Here is a 19,527-nt window from a genome sequence, read left to right as displayed (position 1 = left end):
ACATGTGAACCATGAAGAACCCTTCAAGGAGGACATCTGAACCCCGAAGAACCCTTCAGGAGAACATGTGAACCATGAAGAACCCTTCAAGGAGGACATCTGAACCCCGAAGAACCCTTCAGGAGAACATGTGAACCATGAAGAACCCTTCAAGGAGGACATCTGGACCCCGAAGAACCCTTCAGGAGAACATGTGAACCATGAAGAACCCTTCAAGAGGACATCTGAACCCTGAAGAATCCTTCAAGGAGGACATGTGAACCATGAAGAACCCTTCAAGAGGACATCTGAACCCTGAAGAACCCTTCTAGGAGTACATGTGAACCCAGAGGAATCCTTCTAGGAGTACATGTAAACTGTGAGGAATCCTTCAAGGAGGGCATGTGAACCATGAAGAATCCTTCAAGGAGGACATGTGAACCATGAAGAACCCTTCAGGAGAACATCTGAACCCAGAAGAATCCTTCTAGGAGTACATGTAAACCGTGAGGAATCCTTCAAGGAGGACATATGAACCATGAAGAACTCTTCAAGGAGGACATCTGAACCCAGAAGAATCCTTCTAGGAGTACATGTAAACCGTGAGGAATCCTTCAAGGAGGACATATGAGCCCAGAAGAACCCTTCTAGGAGTACATGTGAACTATGAAGAACGCTTCAAGGATGACATGTGAACATTGAGGAATCTTTCATAGACAACATATGAACCCCGAGAAACCCTTCAAACCCTTCAAAGAGGACGTGTGAACTTTGAGGATCTCTTCAAGGAGGGCTTGTGGACCATGAGGTACATTTTAAGTAGAACATGAGAACCCCGAGGAACCCTGCAAGGAAAACATGTGAACACCGCAGGACCCTTCAAGGAGGAATCTGAACTTTGAAGAACCCTTCAAGGAGGATATGTCAACCTTAAGGGACCCCTCAACGAGGACATGTGAACCGAGAAACCCTTCAAGGTGGACATCTAAACCCCGACAAATCCTTCAAGGTGGACATCTCAACCCCCAGGAATCCTTCAAGGAGGACATGTGAACCCCGAGGAACCCTTCAAGGAGGATATATGAACCCCGAGGAACCCTTCAAAGAGGACATGTGAACCCCGAGGAACCCTTCAAGGAGGACTTGTCACACTCACGGTTGTCATCCACGAATCTGCTTCTCTTGTTGATGTCTGCCTTCCAGTAGAGCAGGACCTTCACCACGTCAAGGTGGCCCTCGTTGGCGGCGTTGTGGAGAGCCGTCCTACCGTCCTCCACATCATCGACCACAGTGCCCGTCTCCAACGCCGTGCTTACCCCAGCAACTTCACCAGCCAGGGCGCTTTGAACCTGGGGTGTAAACTATGTGTTAATGCATTCCCAGTAGTGTACCTGAAGTGTAAACTACAGTATATGTTTTCAGACCACACTGTTCTGCTTTGTTTATCTTTATATCTCTCTCCTGGCTAAGGTCATACCAGAAGGTCGAGATTTATCTGTATATATCCTGACAATCTATAAGATTTATGAGTGTTAATCATACTCACCAGTGTCGGTTGATCCTCCCCACTCATCTTTATATATATATATTTCTTCTACAGGGTGAGTACAGGTGGCCCTCGTCAACAGTTGAGTACAGGTGGCCCTCGTCAACAGTTGAGTACAGGTGGCCCTCGTCAACAGTTGAGTACAGGTGGCCCTCGTCAACAGTTGAGTACAGGTAGCTCTCGCCAACAGGTAGGTGGCATAGATTTTCTCATTCACCTCCTCGTCCCCTCACTCCGCAGTACAATTCTGGTAAGTCACGTAAACGCTGGAGTTAGATAGATAGTCATTGTTTATGGGAAAAAATCAATTAAAATATTTAAAGATTAGATAGCCTAAATGTCTATCCTAATGTAATGTAACGTAACGTAACGTAACGTAACGTAACGTAACCTAACCTAACCTAACCTCCCCCAAGTAATTCTAGGGCGTTTTATCTACAAATTAAATATCCTGGGGCATCTAATCATTAGGTGTTCGCATCAATGGAAGTCGCTTTGTCAGTGAATATATACACATCAATCAGAAAATCAGTCAATCAATTATTCAACCAATCAATTCATCAATTAATTAAGGTATCATTCCCATTTTGCAGAAGTTGCATTCTCTGAAGGACATGTTTGTACAGTACTCAGTAGTCTCCTTCCTTTATTGAGTACTGGAGACATTTACACTGTCATACTGAGTTCTGGAGAGATATACATTGAGTACTGAAAAGATGTATACTGTTACAGTGACTTACACTGAATAAGAGAGTGTACACAATCACCTCATGTTGTAGATTATAGAGAAGAGTGAGGGGGAAGGTGACATGATAACGCTCACACACACACACACACACACACAGTTTAGGTGATCACCTGAAGATTATACATCCTAATTCTACCTGGGGGTTAGGTTAGGTTAGGCTAGGTTAGGTTGGGTTATGTTAGGTTTGGGTAGAGGAGGTGGTTAAGTTAGTGTTAGGTTAGGCTAAGTTCGGTTAGGTTAGGGTAGATTAAGTTAAGCTCAGTTAGGTTAGGCTATGTTAGCGTAGGTTAGGTTAAATGAAGTTAAGTTAGGTTCGGTTAGGTTAAGTTAGGTTAGATTAGGTTGGGTTATGTTTGATTAATTTAGATTAGAATTGTCAATCTGCAGGTGAAATCAGCTTGGGTGTGAATCTTCAGGTGATCCAAAATAGGCCCCAGTCCTTGTAGCCCCTTAGTGTGGACCCCTATACTGTGCATTAAGTGGTGGTTGGGTTAAGCAAGGGCCTGTCAGAGCTGAGATCCAATACAGTATGTAATTATTCACCACACACCATCTCCACCATCACCACCACAATTCAACTATACTATCACCATCACCATCTCCAATTCCACTACACTATCACCACCACCATCTCCACCATCTCCACCATTCCACTACAATATCACAACCACTATCCCACCACCACCACCACCACCACCACCACTAGCACCATCATCGACGAGTCTTCGGTCTTAGGACACGTTGGAGGCCGGTGTTGGTGTGTTGCTCCTATAATGACGTCATAATCTTAATATACGGGAGAAACTATCATGTAGTAGACTAAATTCTTTCTGCAGTATCAATAACATCCTTACAGACTCTCAGTTTGGATTTAGAGCTAGAAGGTCAACTGAGAGTGCCCTGCTATCCTTTACTAATGACATCTTAAACTCCTTTGATGACAGTCAGTTCAGAGTCGGTGTATTCTTGGACCTCTCTAAAGCCTTTGATACTGTCGACCATACCATCCTCCTGGCAAAGCTTGAACATTACGGCGTTAGGGGCTTATCCCACAATTGGTTTACCTCATATCTGTCTAATAGGAAGCAGTATGTCTGCTATAATAATCATCAATCTGACTCCTCGCCAATTTTGTATGGCGTCCGTCAAGGTTCCATTCTCGGCCCAGTACTGTTTTTGTTGTACATAAATGATATAGTCCATTCCAGCACACTAATCAAGTACAACCTATTTGCAGACGATAGTAATCTCTATGCCAGCAACTAAGATCTCCATTCCTTGACGAGAACCATGAACACTGAACTGACTGAAGTCAGGACCTGGGTAATACGTAATAACTGACCTTAAACCTCGAAAAAACCCATTACACAATCTTTCACAGAAGGAAAACTTACCCCCCACATTTGGACCCCCTTGGTAATACACTCCTCAAACGTTAACAAAATACTTAATTCCTCGGGGTTATTGTTGATGAGAAACTTATCTGGAGAAATCACACACAAGCCATTCACAGTAAAGTCAATAAACAGTGCGGTGTCATGTATTACACTCGTCAGTCACTCACTCTTGCAGCAATGAAAGACATCTATTATGATTTTGTTTACCAACACCTGATACACTGTCACACACTATAGGGGCAGGCCTCTGGCTCTACGAAAACACAACCCTTGATTACTGCACAAAAGAGAGTTGTGCAGACAATGACCTACTTGAAAAAAAAAACTGATCACACTGACGAACAATTTGCTAAATTAAAAATGTTTAAGTTCGAGGGTATTAACATCTACTGCTTTGCCCTATTTGATTTACAAATCTGTCAATTACTTGATTGACAATAATTATTTGCAGTTCTGGAATAACCAGAGTTACAACTTGAGACACACAGAGCTATTACCCCCTCCCCCCCTTCATGCGCTCCTCTCAGTCCCAGACCTCCATAAAATATCACTGTGTGAAGGTGTGGAACAACTTGCCCCACCCATCCGAGTAAAGACAACGCTCCCTTCCTTTAAATCACCTCTTAAAAAATATTTATTGTCTAAGTTTTAATATATTTGTAATACCTATATTATATTCCTACTTTTACTGTACCACCAAAACCACTGCATCATAAATTGTCACGGAGATAGAAACTATCATTGCAACAATTATATTTGCTGGCATGACATGATATTGACAGCTCTGTCCCCGTGTTCCACCTTAATACAACCTATGTTTATGTTTATCAACTCCACTGTAAATTATGTATATACTTATAATAAAAAAAAAATATGAAATATATAAATAACGAAATGATAGCCGTGGTAACATTATGAGATGTTCTTATTACCACCATGCTATGTGTTCTAGATGATACTAAATGTTACATAATACTTCCTTGATATAAATGTAAAGTATATATCAGGTGCCTTCAAAAGAGCTCAGGCTCTCAACTGGCTCATCCATGTTAATATTGTTATTATTATCAACTCTGTATCTGTGTTTTTCTGGTTAAATCAGCTGTTTCAATATCAATATCAATAACACACACACAATATAAAAATAATGGTTGCCCCTCGTATAACGAGGATGTCCGGCCCAAGGGCCACCTAGGCGTGAATTTGTTTAAGGTGTAGAAGCTGTCACCAACACAACAACCACACTCTAAGTTAACGAGTTGCATGACCCAGTGTCAAGGAATAGTCCGAGAAGACCGGACAACTCGCCAACTGCACTGGCTAACCATTACCCTGGAATACGATCCGCAAATCGATTAACATCCAGGTTCCCAATTACTGCTGGGTAGACAGGGGCAAATGGCGTAAACAAACTTGCCCATAGTTTCACCCTGCCGGGGATCGAACTCGGGTTCGCTTGCTTTCGAGGCAAGAATGCTGACCATTACACCACACACAAGCGCACATCCTCCTCCTCCATCCTTATACATACGGATGGAACTAACACCATAACACCACTACAGGGAGTACAACCACAGGCAACACCACCACCACCACCACAAGCAGCAGCACCACGATTGTTGTCCCCAACACTGGCGGGGTCTTGGTGTTTTAGGATCAGTGAGAGACATTCCGCTTTGGTCCAGAAATTAGTGATATTCCCACGATAACGCTTGTAGTCCACACACACTGGCTCACGTCTCCCACACACTATCACACTATCACACCATTACCACCACCACCTTCTCCACCACACCAATATAAGCAGTAACTCCACACACACTACTACACTGACGGTTTTTGGCGCCAGTGAGCAGCAGAAGACTTCCTCGTTTGGTCAGGAACTTGGTGGTACTCCTGTAGTAGGGCGGGAACACTGTACACTGAGCCACCAAGGATATGCGCTACACCGATAAGATAAAACAGTGACGATGGCTGGCAGGCGAACACTGATAAGTACCCTCTGGTGTTATCTCATACACAACTTACTCTACCACTTGTGTTAAACATACGACCGCTCTCTACAAAGACTTTTAACTTAGCAACACACCAACTGGCTAACGGATGTACATGTTGAGTGTCAACGTAACTCGCACACAAAGAAAGTGACCATGAGAGTGTAGGCTGGAGTGAAGACATCCTGTACTGCCAACACTTCGACACTATGACTCAGCCGATGACTAAAATCCCTTCCGTCACTGAGGTCACGTCTACGCATGTACTAAATGACGCAGAACTTCCTTGTAATGTTACAACAGAGGTCTGGTATTATACCACACAAGTCCACGCTGAAGAATGATAAACCTGAAGGGTCTTTGTCAAGGTTTATTAGCTTACTCTTTACAAAGGGGATCGTTGGAACACTCTGATGTCATACAGTGGACATGAAGGAAGGGTCAAAAGTCAGTTGCAGGAAATTCTCACTCACCAATTTCCATCACTTGGCGGCCATGAATCAGATTATTTAAAGTGGTGTTATTGTAGGTAAAATGCGTTATATCTGTCATTAGACCGCAAGGCACAGTTTTGTGATGTGAACTAGGACTGAGGCCTATTAGGACTGGTGTCCATTAGGAGTGGAGGTTTATTAGGACTGGTGTCTCTTAGGACTAGGGGCCTATTAGGTTTGAGGGCCTATTAGGACTGAGGCTATTGGGGTTGAAGCTATTAATACTGAGGCTATTAAAGATGGTGTTATTAGGATTGAGACCTATTAAGACTGGGTCTATTAGGAATGGGCCTATTAGGAATGGGTCTATTAGGACTGGGGCCTATTAGGACAGTGGTTTATTAGGACTATGGCTATTAGGGCTGGGGATATTAGGATTAAGGATCAAATAGGATTGGGACTTACTAGAACTCTGGGCCTAGTAAGAATTGGGCCTACAGACATTTGAGTAAACAATAAATATTTACTACACAATAGGCTGTCACGTGACCGACGTCGTGATAAGATTTTGGGGGTGTGAGGGGAGGGAGTGTGTATGGAAGTGTGTGAGAGAGAGAGAGAGAGAGAGAGAGAGAGAGAGAGAGAGTTGCTCACCTCAGTGTTATCATTAGTTATCACCTACTATCATTGTGGGGAGTTACGGGTGTGTGACTGTGTGTGTGTGTGTGTGTGTGTGTGTGTGTCGATAAGATAATAGTGTTAAGGCGCATGTTTCCCTTCACAAACACACACACACGCACACACACACACACACTAGTACTACTACTACTACTACTTTGCTATCACTCGGAATCGAGTATGACGATCATCCAGCTATGATACAATGGAATGAGTTATTAAAAACGTCTCCTTCGTTGGTGAGCTCTGAGGTGACTCGAGAGGCCGATACGGGACCGGCTGGGTCGTCTCTTGATGTTGCATGTGTGGAGGGGTACATCTAGTGTGGGAGAGGCGGTGGCAGCCTCTTTCTAGCACTGGCTTGTCTGCCTCGGTATGCAGTCGGGCTAACTAGAAAGTATTGAGACCTTCTCGTGTGGTGTTCCTCCGAGCATTACGGTGTGGAGTGATCATCTCCCAGGTGAGGGTGTCGATTTGACACTTTTCCAGGTTTGTCCTAGGACTATCCTTGCACCTTTTCCGTTGCCCGCCAGTGTTACGTTTACCATTCTTTAGGTGACTGCAAAGTAGTTGCTCTGGCAGTTTACTGTTGTCCAGGCAGCGGATAAAATGGCAAGTCAACGTAGTTGTTCATGAATAATGGTAGCCTCGATGCTTGTACAGTTGGTGTCAGCAAGAATATTGGCATTTGTTATTTTGTCTTCCCACCGAACTCAGAGGATGGAATGTAAGCTACGTTGGTGAAAGTTTTAAGTGCCTTGAGGTTCCTCCTGTATGTGACCCATGTCTTGCTGCCATATAGCAGGGGGAGGCACTGCTCAAAATACGTACGACTTTGTAGATAATTTCAGCTCCTACAGCTGAAGACACGGGTATGGAGTCTGCCAAGGGCTTGAAATGCACATCTGATCCGATGTTGAATCTCTTCATCAAAGTCCGCGTTGGTGGACAGGTGGGATTTGAGATACTGAAACTGGGTAACATTAGAGAAGGTGGATGGTGGAGAGGTGTGGCTGAACCAGGGGCAGGCTAAAAGCGAATCTGAGTCTTACGTACATTCATATCAAGGCCGAAGTGTGCATAAGCATCTGAGTAGGTGTTCAGGATCTCCTGTAGGTCACGTTCAGTGTGAGCAACAAGGGTGAGGTTGTCTGCATACTGAAGTTCAGTAATGGAAGTTGCAGTCACCTTTGTTCTTACCTGGAGTCGTCTTATATTAAAGAGACCCTGCATCTAGTACTGGATGTCCAACCCGCCGGCTGAATTGGCACTCGCACAAGTAAGGAAGGCAGCCAAGAAAATGGAAAAGAGAGTTGGTGCCAGTACACACCCTTGTTTTACACCCGTTTGAATAGGAAGGATCTCAGACTGGGTGCCATTGTGTTGGACACTGCCGTCCATGCCATTGTGTATTTGCCTCACAATGGCAATGAATTTTAGTGGGCAGCCAAAACGGCTGGGGGTCCGCCAGAGGGCTTCCCTGTTTACCGAGTCGAAGGCCTTAGTTAGATTGATAAAGACCATGTACAGGTCACGACTCTGTTCTCTGCACTTTTCCTGTATCTGGCAAGCAGCACAGATCGTGTCAGTAGTGTCACGTGATGGTCTAGAGCCACATTGAGATTCAGGGAGGACGTTTGCCGCCTGAGGAAGAAGTCTGTTTTGGAGGAATCGGGCAATAATCTTGCCACCTACGGACAGCAGCAAGATCCCGTGGTATTTGCCATAGTCTGACCGGTCTCCCTTGTTCTTATAAATATTGACGATGGAGGCGTCTTTAAGGGCTTGGGGGATTTCCTCCTTATTCCACATGGTCTCCAGGAGAGAGTGGAGACGGCTGGTAAACAGAGGTCCTCCTGCTTTTTACACCTCGGCTTGGATTTCATATGGCCCTGAGGCTTTGATATTTTTCATCTGTTTGATTGCAGTAGCTACTTCATCCAAGGATGGAGGATAGTTGAGGTGGGTCAGCTCTAGATGCTGAGGGACCTGCTGGATAGCCAGGATATCCACATCGGTGGTTCGGTTGAGCATCGAATGGCAGTGCTCTTTTCACCACTGAAAGATGTTTCCTTCGTCTTTGATTAGGGAGTTACCATCGGAGGGACGGAGGGGGTTGCACCATGAATGATTGGCCTATAAAATATTTTAGTGGAATTGACGAATTCGCGCATCTTGTGTTGATCTGCAAGTTTTTGTGTTTCACATGCTTTATTTTTAAGCCAGTCGTTCTTTAGAACGCGAAGTTCGCGCTGGGCCACTGCTTTCTTCTTGAGGAAGGTATCAGCTTTGGTTTGAGATTTTGGATTGTTCTGCCAGTCAGTTTGAGCAGCGCGTTTTTCATTGACGAGTACATTGATTTCCGGGTCATTTTCACCAAACCAGTCTTCGTGTATTCTTTCGATCTGGTCGAGGGTCTATCTACAGGTTTTTGCCATGACAGTGTGGAGAATACCCCATTCGGCATTGGGAATTGGATTGTTTGTTTTCGGGTTGTTTATCAGCCCATGTTCGAGCTGCTCTCTGAATGCATGTGCTACCGCTGGATCCTCCAAACGCTTAGTGTTAAAACCTCTTCTGGAGATTTGTTGCCTTCGCCATTTTGGGGTGACTTAAAGTGAGAGCTTGGCTCTCACGAGCCGATGATCAGTGTCGCAGTGGTCTGAGCAACGCATGGCTCGGGTGATGAGAAGATCTCGGCGATCTCTTTCTGTGACCATGATGTAGTCAATGAGATGCCAGTGTTTGGATCGTGGGTGCTGCCATGAACCCTTGAACTTGTCGGCTTGTCTAGACAAGGTATCGGTGATAGTGAGGTTGTGTGCAGCACACTTGCTGAGGAGGAGTAGGCCGCTGGGATTACACTTGCCTCATCCATTTCTCCCTATGATTACCTGCCAAATGTCAGTATCTGCCAGCTCTGGCATTGAAGTCACCTAGGAGCACAACCTTATCTTTTCTGGAGATAGAGGTTAGCACTCTGTTAAGGTCGGCATAAAAGGCCTCCTTGATGTCATCCTCTGCTTTCAGTATTGGGACATATGCACTGATGAAAATGGCATGTCTTGTGTGATTCAGTGGGACTCGGAGCGTCATGAGGCGCTCGTTGATCCCAACAGGCATCTCAGTTAGCCTATGTAGGATGTATTGGCAAATGACAACGCCAACTCCATAAATGCGGTTTCTCTCCGCAGCAGGTTTACCCTTCTAAAAGAAGGTATAATTAGAATCCCGTTCTGTGATTGACCCTCGTTTGGGAGCCGTGTCTTTCTAATGGCTGCTATATCGATATTATACCTAGCTAGCTCTTTTGCCACAAGGGCAGTTCTTTTTTCAGGATGCTCATTTGTGACAGTATCCAGAAGGGTCCTGACATTGCACGCAGTGACTATAGGAGGTTGTATAGATTGTTTTTGTTTTGATCTGTGATTATGATTGTGTTTTCTACAGCATAAGGATGACCTTAATGGGTGCGGTTGCCCAGTCAGTTTGGTTCTTTAGGCAGGCTATGTTTAGGGCACCTTTTTAGCCCCCTCCCCCATGTGGGGTGAGCAGAGTGGGTCCTCGAGAAGGCTGCTTAGTCACATAGACAGGATCGGATTGTACTGCTGCCTAGATCCCAGTGCATAAACGACCATCTTATCTATGCCGCCCATGTGCAGAGTTGTGACTAGAGACCCCCGGCAGTCGTCCATCGCCATAAGACTTTTGGTGGTATAGGGGTTTTGATGATGATGAGAAGTATGATGAGCTGGATAATGGCTGCACTTGAGTTGATTTATATGGTGAAGCAGGAGCGCAGGCTGCAACCACACATCTTGGCTCTCCCTTTTCCTGATCCAGTGGAGCAAGTGTTGTAACGACCGGGGAGAGGGAGACTTGCAATGGACTGCTGATAGCCCAATTTGTTGGTTTTCGCCTTAGTAGCCTGTCCATCAGGTGTGGTTGGATGTTGTTGGAGCTCCATAAGCATGCCTGCCTGATGCGGGGCTCCATCGCAGATTTTTCGTTCAGGGTTTACTCTCGTAGCCTTATGCCTACCAAGGTTAAACCACAAGACAGCTTGGCAGTGGTTGGTAGGCGCCAGGACGTGTCCACAAGCCAGTAGGCCTGTGCGCCGTCATTCTGGGGCCCACTGCTGCTCCGAGATCCCTTGCTGGTCTCGCCTGGACCCATGGGGCACCCAGTTACCGTGTGTTGTCACGAGGAGGCACAGCATGAATCTTGATGGTGAAGAGGCTGTGTAGTGGCAGGCGAAGGCTTGTGCATGTTGCTTCCCTGTTCAACACGAGGCTTTAGTTAGCGCCGGTAGCTGAAAGCGAGAGGGAGCAAGCAGTGCTTGCACCTCACCAGTATGATATTGCTACCACACTAGACGCATTACACCACTCTGTGTGCACACACATATACATATGTGCACACACACACACACACACACACACACACACACATGCACACGCATGCACAGATACCCCTCCCTGCGCATTCAACGGGTCGTTCACCTGAATGTTCAATTAAACGTTCACTTGGTCGTTCAACTTGACGTTCACCTGAAGCTTCATCTAGTCGTCCTCTTCAACGCTTATTATGATAATCACCAAAACTTTTTTCGAGACACTCATATGGACATTCAACTGGATAGTCACCTGGTCATTCACCTATTAGTACACCTGGTTATTCACCTAGTAGTTCACCTCATTATTCACCTAGTAGTTCACCTGGTTATTCACCTCGTAGTTCAACTGGTTATTTACCTAGCAGTTCACCTGGTTATCCACCTGGTAGCTCAACTGGCTATTCACCTAGTAGTTCACCTGGTTATCCACCTAGTAGTTCAACTGGTTATTTACCTAGTAGTTCAACTGGTTATTTACCTAGTAGTTCAACGGGTTATTTACCTAGTAGTTCAACGGGTTATTTACCTAGTAGTTCAACTGGTTATTCACAAAATATCATAAGAACATAAGAATAGAGGAAACTGCGTCGGGAGTCTCGGGACTATGGGTCTATCGTAGGCAGCTCCGTTTACAGACAATCCATATCGCTCCTAATAGTCCCGTTCTGATTTATAACATACAGTATGTGCACACGGCATAAGGAATTGAACTGCATTTTTTTTCGGATCTTATTACAAATTTGGACTGTGTTAAATGTTTTTGAAAAATTTGTCACTCATACAGTTTTTTATGATGAATTCTAAATAAACAAAAATTGTTTGCGGTAATAAATATTTAACATTTTATTGGGGTGAACGAGCTGCCCGGTTATAACTACGAGCACCTAACGGTCAACCACAGCCGAAACTTTGTTGACCCAGGCACCGGAGCAAACACCCAAAAAATTGAATCGTTGCGGAATGCTGCCAAGCGCATAAACAACAAACAAGCCGGTAATCATCGCCAAATGTTGGTCTGGTACCTGTGAGAGCTGAGTGGTTGATTGATACCTTTATTTAAATAAAAAGAAAATATGTCTCAAAGGAATGAAGTGACATAAGTCATCCCCACCCCAGTCCAGGAATGTCCCTCTCAGGGCTCACATAAATCCCTAATACAGATATATCTCATGTAATCAATTATAGTACATACAGTTATATTCTAGATGCAAACTTTCTATATTTCTTTAATATTTCATCTATTTTCCTATTTTTAAACATCCACTCTATTTGCTTGGGGACATTATTTATATGGGCATTTCTATATACATTAAGCAATGGGCATTCCAGTATATAATGTGGCAGGGTATGGGATCTGGATGTTCTACAAATTCTACATTCTTTATCCTGTTCACTTCTCTCAGCTCCAAGTTCCCAATAATATTTATATCCTAATCTTAACCTCATATACACTGAATCTTTCCACCTGCTCCTCTCTTTCCCATAGGTAAAATTTGTGTTCATGAGAACATGATGGTAATGTTTCATTGTTTCACTTTTCTCATATATTTCATTCATTTTTAAATTATCTTCTATTGGCTGTATTTTCCATAATTTGCTCCTTAATTGTTTCAAGGTTTTAATACATATTATGTCGATCTCGGCCTTTTCCGTGACTCTTTTTGCTATTATATCTCCTGTTTCATTAAGACCAATCCCCACATGTGAAGGGACTGTAGTGGACGTCTCCCCTACAACTGCGTAGCCGCATTCCAATGCCACAGTATCCTAGCAACCAGCCACTTGCTACGTCTTCCCTAGCAACCAAACGACCGGCCCAGGGGGGGGGGGCGTCACCAGATGCCACAGTATCCTAGCAACCAGCCACGTCTTCCCTAGCAACAGAGTCAAGAAACCGGCGACTTCCCACGGGTTTACTTCCGGCGGCTGTGTATATAAGCTCTGTCTCTCCATTGAGATTCATTCTACTCTACGTTCCTGAACACGCAACACCTCCTCCAAGCAAGCTCCTCGCTGTCCCGCTCTCATTCAACCTGGAGGCCAGCAACAGGCAACATCTTCTCTAACGAAGCTCCTGCACATCTACCTCCTTCAACACGCTACTCACCGAACGTGTCTACTGAGCAGCTCCTCACCACACGGCACCTCCAGCACCAGACTGTCTACCATATAACTTATATTATATAAGAAAACCACCAATTTTAGAGTTTCCACAATCCTGGAGTGCTAGACAAACATAATATCACGAAACCCTACAAATGGTGACCCCCGGAAAAAAGCACTCATACAGGATGAGGACGGACGGATCTTCTACTGACTTTCAACCACAACGTCGAGGACTGGTTAGATCATGGAAGCAACCTCGCCGGTTTCACAAGCGACTGACGAAAGCAAAAAGTATGGCACCCTGCCCCAGCCTTGCCCACGGAAGTCGCTACGCGTGGTCTCAGCAGACCATTTCCAACCCTCCAGATGACAACAATTACCCTCATGGGATGCCTTGGAAGACGAAGTATCAACAGACCAGCCCCAATCTCCTGCAAGATCTATCCTCTATCTCCTCGGGAACTCAACCCCGACGTCTCTTGGGAGGAGATGTCGGCTGAACTCCCGTCACACAGACAGACTCCCTGACCTCTATCCTGTTGCAAACTTTGAACCGCAGGATGGACACCATTGCCAGTTCTGCTCCTCCATACCTGCTGCTGCGCCAGTTCCTGACCTGCCACACACCACGCCCTACAAGTTCCGACGCACAGCAGCCAGCCCCCAGCACAACAAATATACCCTCTGCTGGTATCACCAGACTTTCGGCCGCAATGCTCGAAACTGTGAGCCCTATTGCCCCTATTCGGGAAACGGCAACACCGGAGGCTGGTAGACGCCTCAGCCTCCGTCCCTCCAGGCGTCTCATTACTGCGCGTCACCGACCGCACCTCCGGCAAGAAGTTCCTCATCGACACAGGTTCATCGGTCAGCCTAATCCCTCCCTCACTACGAGACAAGTCAAAGCAACCCTCTTATGACCTGTTTGCGGCCAACGGTACCTCCATCGCCTCCTACAGCGTACGCACCCTCGCCTTAGACCTCGGTCTGCCCAAGACTCTGCGTTGGTTATTCGTGATAGCAGACGTGTCTCAACCCATCCTTGGTTTCGACTTCCTCACCTTCCACAAGCTCGGCGTCAAACCAAGTCATCTATGCCTCATCCATGAGCCTACAGCACGCAAGATCCAGGGTTCTCGTGCCAGACACACTGACACTATCACCTGTCTTGCGCCTTCCAACGAGTTCTCCTCCCTGCTCGACGAATTCAAGGAGCTTTTCTCACCCCGAGTCTCCCTACCCCCACCACCTACATCGGGAATTTTCCACCACATCGAAACCAAAGGACCACCAGTCTTTTCACGCCCTCGCCGCCTGCGCCCTGAGCTCCTGAACACAGCCAAAGTAGAATTCAACAAACTACTGCAAGACGGCATCATTCGCCCTTCAAGGAGTCCCTGGGCATCGCCTCTTCACATGGTTCCTAAGCAAACACCCGGCGAGTGGAGGGTGTGTGGCGACTACAGAGCCCTGAATCTCGTCACCAAACCTGACAGGTACCCTATTCCGCATGTCCAGGACTTTCACCACAAACTTCATGGCAAGACTATCTTCTTGAAGATCGACTTGGAGCGTGCCTTCCACCAGATCCCAGTAGCACCGGCAGATACCCAGAAGACAGCCATCACCACTCCGTTCGGACTCTTCGAGTACACTTTCATGAGTTTTGGCTTACGCAATGCAGCACAGACTTTCCAGAGGTTCATGGACCATATGCTTCGCGACCTGGATTTTGTCACCGTCTACATTGACGACATCCTCGTCGCATCTTCGACGCCTGCCGAGCACCACCACCACCTACAACTCCTTCTCCAACGCCTGCAGAACAACAACATGAAAGTTCATCCTGCTAAGTGCGTCTTTGGAACCTCGGCCATCGATTTCCTCGGTCACAGAGTCTCGCCCAGTGGCATACAACCCCTACCACAGAAGATAACTGCGATTAGGGAGTTCCCCAAACCTGAAACGGCAAAGAAACTCCGAGAATTCCTGGGTTTAGTCAACTACTACCACCGCTTCATTGACAAAGCTGCCACCGTCCTAGCCCCCCTACACGACCTTCTCAAGGGACGCCCAAAGAAGTCTCACAAGTCTCTCGTGTGGACTCAAGAGGCTACTACGGCATTCACCACTATCAAACAGCACATTACACGCCTCACCCTCCTGGCCCACCCCGCACCTAACGCCCGGACCACTCTCACAACAGACGCTTCTTCTACTGCAGTGGGCGCCGTCTTACAGCAGGAGATCAACGGAATTCTCATGCCCGTTGCTTTCTTCTCACAACGGCTTCAACCACCACACCTCAAGTACAGCGCCTTTGATCGAGAACTCCTGGCCATATACCTGGCTGTCAAACATTTCCAGCACTTCCTCGAGGCCCGTCAGTTCACCATCTTCACTGATCACAAGCCCCTCGTCCACGCCTTCGCTTCAGCTTCCCAGTCACATACACCTCGTGTCCTGCGCCACTTGGCTTACATCTCGGAGTTCTCCAGCGACGTCCAACACATTAAAGGCAGCCACAACGAGATCGCCGACGCCCTCTCTCGTTGTATATCCAACATTCTTCCCTCATCTCCACCCATTGATTATGGGCAGCTAGCCGCGGCTCAAGAGAAAGACGAAGACCTGGCAGCATACAAGACATCCCCCTCAGGCCTCACACTCCAAGAACTCCCTGTTCCTGGCACAAAGATAAAATTGTGGTGCGACGTATCCTGTGGACAGCCTAGACCGTTCGTGCCTCACGTCCACCGCCGCGCTGTTTTCGACCGCATCCATGGTCTCAGCCACCCGGGTGTGCGGGCCTCCCAGCGCCTCCTCACGCAACGTGTCGTCTGGCCCGGCATCAAGTCTGATACTAAGAAATGGGCTGCCCAGTGCCTGGCCTGCCAGTCCTCCAAAATACATCGTCACATACGGGCCCCCTTACAAACCTTCCCTATTCCCAAAGGACGTTTTCAAGTAGTACACCTCGACATCGTGGGACCTCTACCATCATCCTACGGTAGCACCTACATCTTCACCTGCATCGACCGTTTCACCAGGTGGACAGAAGCAATTCCCATGCCCAATGCTACAGCAGAGACTACTGTCCGCGCCTTCATGTCCGGTTGGGTTTCCCGTTTTGGCCCCCCCGCAACCGTAATCACTGACCGAGGAGTACAGTTTGAGTCACAACTCTGGCAGCACCTCCTACAGTTCCTCGGCACGTCTAGACAACGCACTACAGCATACCACCCTCAAGCCAACGGCATGGTAGAGCGTTTTCACCGGCAGCTGAAGGACGCACTCAAGGCACAGCACGACCCTTACAGCTGGACTGATGCGCTTCCCTTAGTGCTCCTCGGCATCCGTGCGTCACACAAGGAGGATATGGACTGTAGCCCAGCAGATCTTACACTAGGCGAGCCCCTTCGGCTACCCGGGGATTTCTCACTCCCTCCTGATCCCAACCAAACCACTCCAGCCGTTCGTCACGACTTACTCCAAAAGCTACGACAAGCAGTTTCTGCATTCAGAGCTACTGCTCCACGCCAGCCTCCTCGGCGCCCTGAACACATCCCTCCTGCACTACTCACAGCCGAGTATGTTTTCGTCAGGCATGATGCTCACCGCAACCCATTACAACGCCCCTACGATGGACCCTTCCAGGTGGTTACCCGTTCAGCAAAGTTCCTGACGATTATCCGGAATGGCAGACATGACACCGTCAGCATAGACCGAGTCAAACCGGCCACCTTACCCGTCGGGCCCCCAGCCCAGCAGCACCATCAACAAACTACGCCTGCACCAGTCTACCCGCAGTTACCACCGGCAGCAACACCACGCCCACGACATTTCTGGGCACCCTCTTTTCACCCTCATGTACACCCTGTTCCTCCTGTAGACCCTCCTCCTGTCATAGAACCTGAACCTGTAATAGACCTCCCTCCTGTCATAGAACCTGCTCCTGCCATGGACCCTCCTCCTGACATAGAACCTGCATCTATCATAGAACCTGCTCCTGCCATGGACCCTCCTCCTGACGCAGCCCCTGCAGCAGCAGGAGCACAACAACCATTGCTTGTACAACCTCCTCTAATCCCAAACCCTCTTTCTCCTCCTAATTCTCCCACAGGTTTTGTGTCACTAGACGGAGTTGTTACACGTAGCGGCCGAGTCGTACGTACACCTGCCCGGTATGTGTTATGTGTGGGACACAACCCGGACAACATCCAGCCTCCCGCCGCGCCGGGAGGGGAGGGGGAGTATTGTAGTGGACGTCTCCCCTACAACTGCGTAGCCGCATTCCAATGCCACAGTATCCTAGCAACCAGCCACCTGCTACGTCTTCCCTAGCAACCAAACGAGCGGCCCAGGGGGGGGCGTCACCAGATGCCACAGTATCCTAGCAACGGAGTCAAGAAACCGGCGACTTCCCACGGTTTACTTCCGGCGGCTGTGTATATAAGCTCTGTCTCTCCATTGAGATTCATTCTACTCTACGTTCCTGAACACGCAACACCTCCTCCAAGCAAGCTCCTCGCTGTCCAGCTCTCATTCAACCTGGAGGCCAGCAACAGGCAACATCTTCTCTAACGAAGCTCCTGCACATCTACCTCCTTCAACACGCTACTCACCGAACGTGTCTACTGAGCAGCTCCTCACCACACGGCATCTCCAGCACCAGACTGTCTACCATATAACTTATATTATATAAGAAAACCACCACCTTAGAGTTTCCATCCATCCTGAGTGCTAGACAACATAATATCACGAAACCCTACAGGACCCATACAAACCGAACACTATGGTCTTTTTTCCATATTGTATTTACTAATTTTCTACGTGAACCAATAATGTGTTCAAAGACCGGACTCCCACTGTTCAAAGAATCCAAAGCTGCCCTACTATCAACAAAAAATATGCATCTTTGTTCCTCCATACAACATTTCCAATCTAACTAACATTACATATAACTCAGCTTGTGTTGATATAAAATTGCTCAGCCGGAGTCCAATCAGTACCTTGTTCTGTGTACTGTATTATAAGGATCCCACACCCTGCCCTGCCACTTGACAAAACTGAACCGTCACAATATACATGCAAGGTGTTTATTTTAGGCAAATTACTAATCTTATTCCCATATAAAGCCATTAACTCTACTTCTTGTTTTTCCCAGGGTGGATCCTTACAACTTTTCTGAACAGCTGTACACCAGTCTGTCAGATTAAATTTTTTTAATAATATTTACTAATCCATTCATGTATCCTCTCTTGCCTTGCCTGCAGAAGGGCCTTTTATCTTTTAAGCCACCATTTATATCTTGTACAAATTTTCCCCCACTGTTCCCTCTCATTAATCGAACTGCTGCTGGAAGGGGGGCTCGTATTTTATTTCATATTTATTCTATTTATTCTTCAATACTTATATACTTGCTTCATATCTATATTTTATATTAATCTTATTTTCTTTGTCTTTCTGTCTATAAGTTTCTAGCATATATTTCTTGGCTCATATTTTCTAAGTCAATATTCTTTTCTATACTTTATTCCTTGTGTCATACATACTACTGTATTTTCTGAATTTTATATCCTTTCTTTCTCTCAATTTATTATCCTGTCTTAGTTATATTCTATACCATGAATTAGTTTAGGAAAACCATGTCATTCTTACTATAACACTTATTATTCTTACAACGGTAACCTGCCACTACCCAGACTTTATTAGAATATAATATATCTCATTGAACTGTTAGGTAGCGTGTTAGCGAACTTCTAGGCATGTGAATTACAATACTGCAGTTATTTTCTGAGGACCAAATGTTAGAAGGAATAGAGCGGTGATACTCGTAGTTTACTAATTCAATTTTTATTAACATATGGACTGAATAAGATGTTAATTAAGTACACTCACACACGACTGGACCACTTAGGTCTTACATTATAAGTAACAAAATATATCTTCAAATTCTTGGTTACAACATTAAACAATCAGTATATTATTTCATTGTCAATACAGATGGTTATATGACACTTGACAAAATCCCAAATAAGACATTATTTAGAACATCATGTTATTTCGGAATAAACAACATGTCAACAACATGTCACTTTAACTAGAACTCAGTTGGTAGTACATATGAATAATGTACTCACAACCCACATATCAAACGTTATTACTGGTGATACCAATCTCTATGGGTTCACTACTCAACATGGGATAACTATTTTCTGGTAATTATCCCCAATCATGGATACCAAC

General features: G+C 46.2%; 1 protein-coding gene across 3 annotated transcripts in view; it reads right to left on the bottom strand.

Moving 5' to 3' along the window:
* Positions 1 to 5,607, bottom strand: part of LOC121868986 (interaptin-like) — a 69,129-nt gene extending 63,522 nt beyond the window's left edge. For 2 of the 3 annotated variants that reach the window (XM_042370034.1, XM_042370036.1), the window contains exons 1-3: positions 5,505 to 5,607; positions 1,526 to 1,772; positions 1,136 to 1,328 (exon numbers count right to left, since the gene is read on the bottom strand). The gene's annotated coding sequence lies outside the window, so the exon portion shown is untranslated. Of the gene's footprint in view, positions 1 to 1,135; positions 1,329 to 1,525; positions 1,773 to 5,490 lie in introns of all 3 variants that reach the window. The other variant, XM_042370035.1, reaches the window with a different exon arrangement.
* Positions 5,608 to 19,527: the final 13,920 nt, after the last annotated feature.

Source organism: Homarus americanus, unplaced genomic scaffold (assembly GCF_018991925.1).
Source record: "Homarus americanus isolate GMGI-L3 unplaced genomic scaffold, GMGI_Hamer_2.0 scaffold24694, whole genome shotgun sequence".
Classification (NCBI taxonomy): Eukaryota; Metazoa; Arthropoda; class Malacostraca; order Decapoda; family Nephropidae; genus Homarus; species Homarus americanus.
The sequence above is the reverse complement of the archived record's forward strand: the minus strand, read 5'-3'. Positions and strand labels throughout refer to the sequence as shown.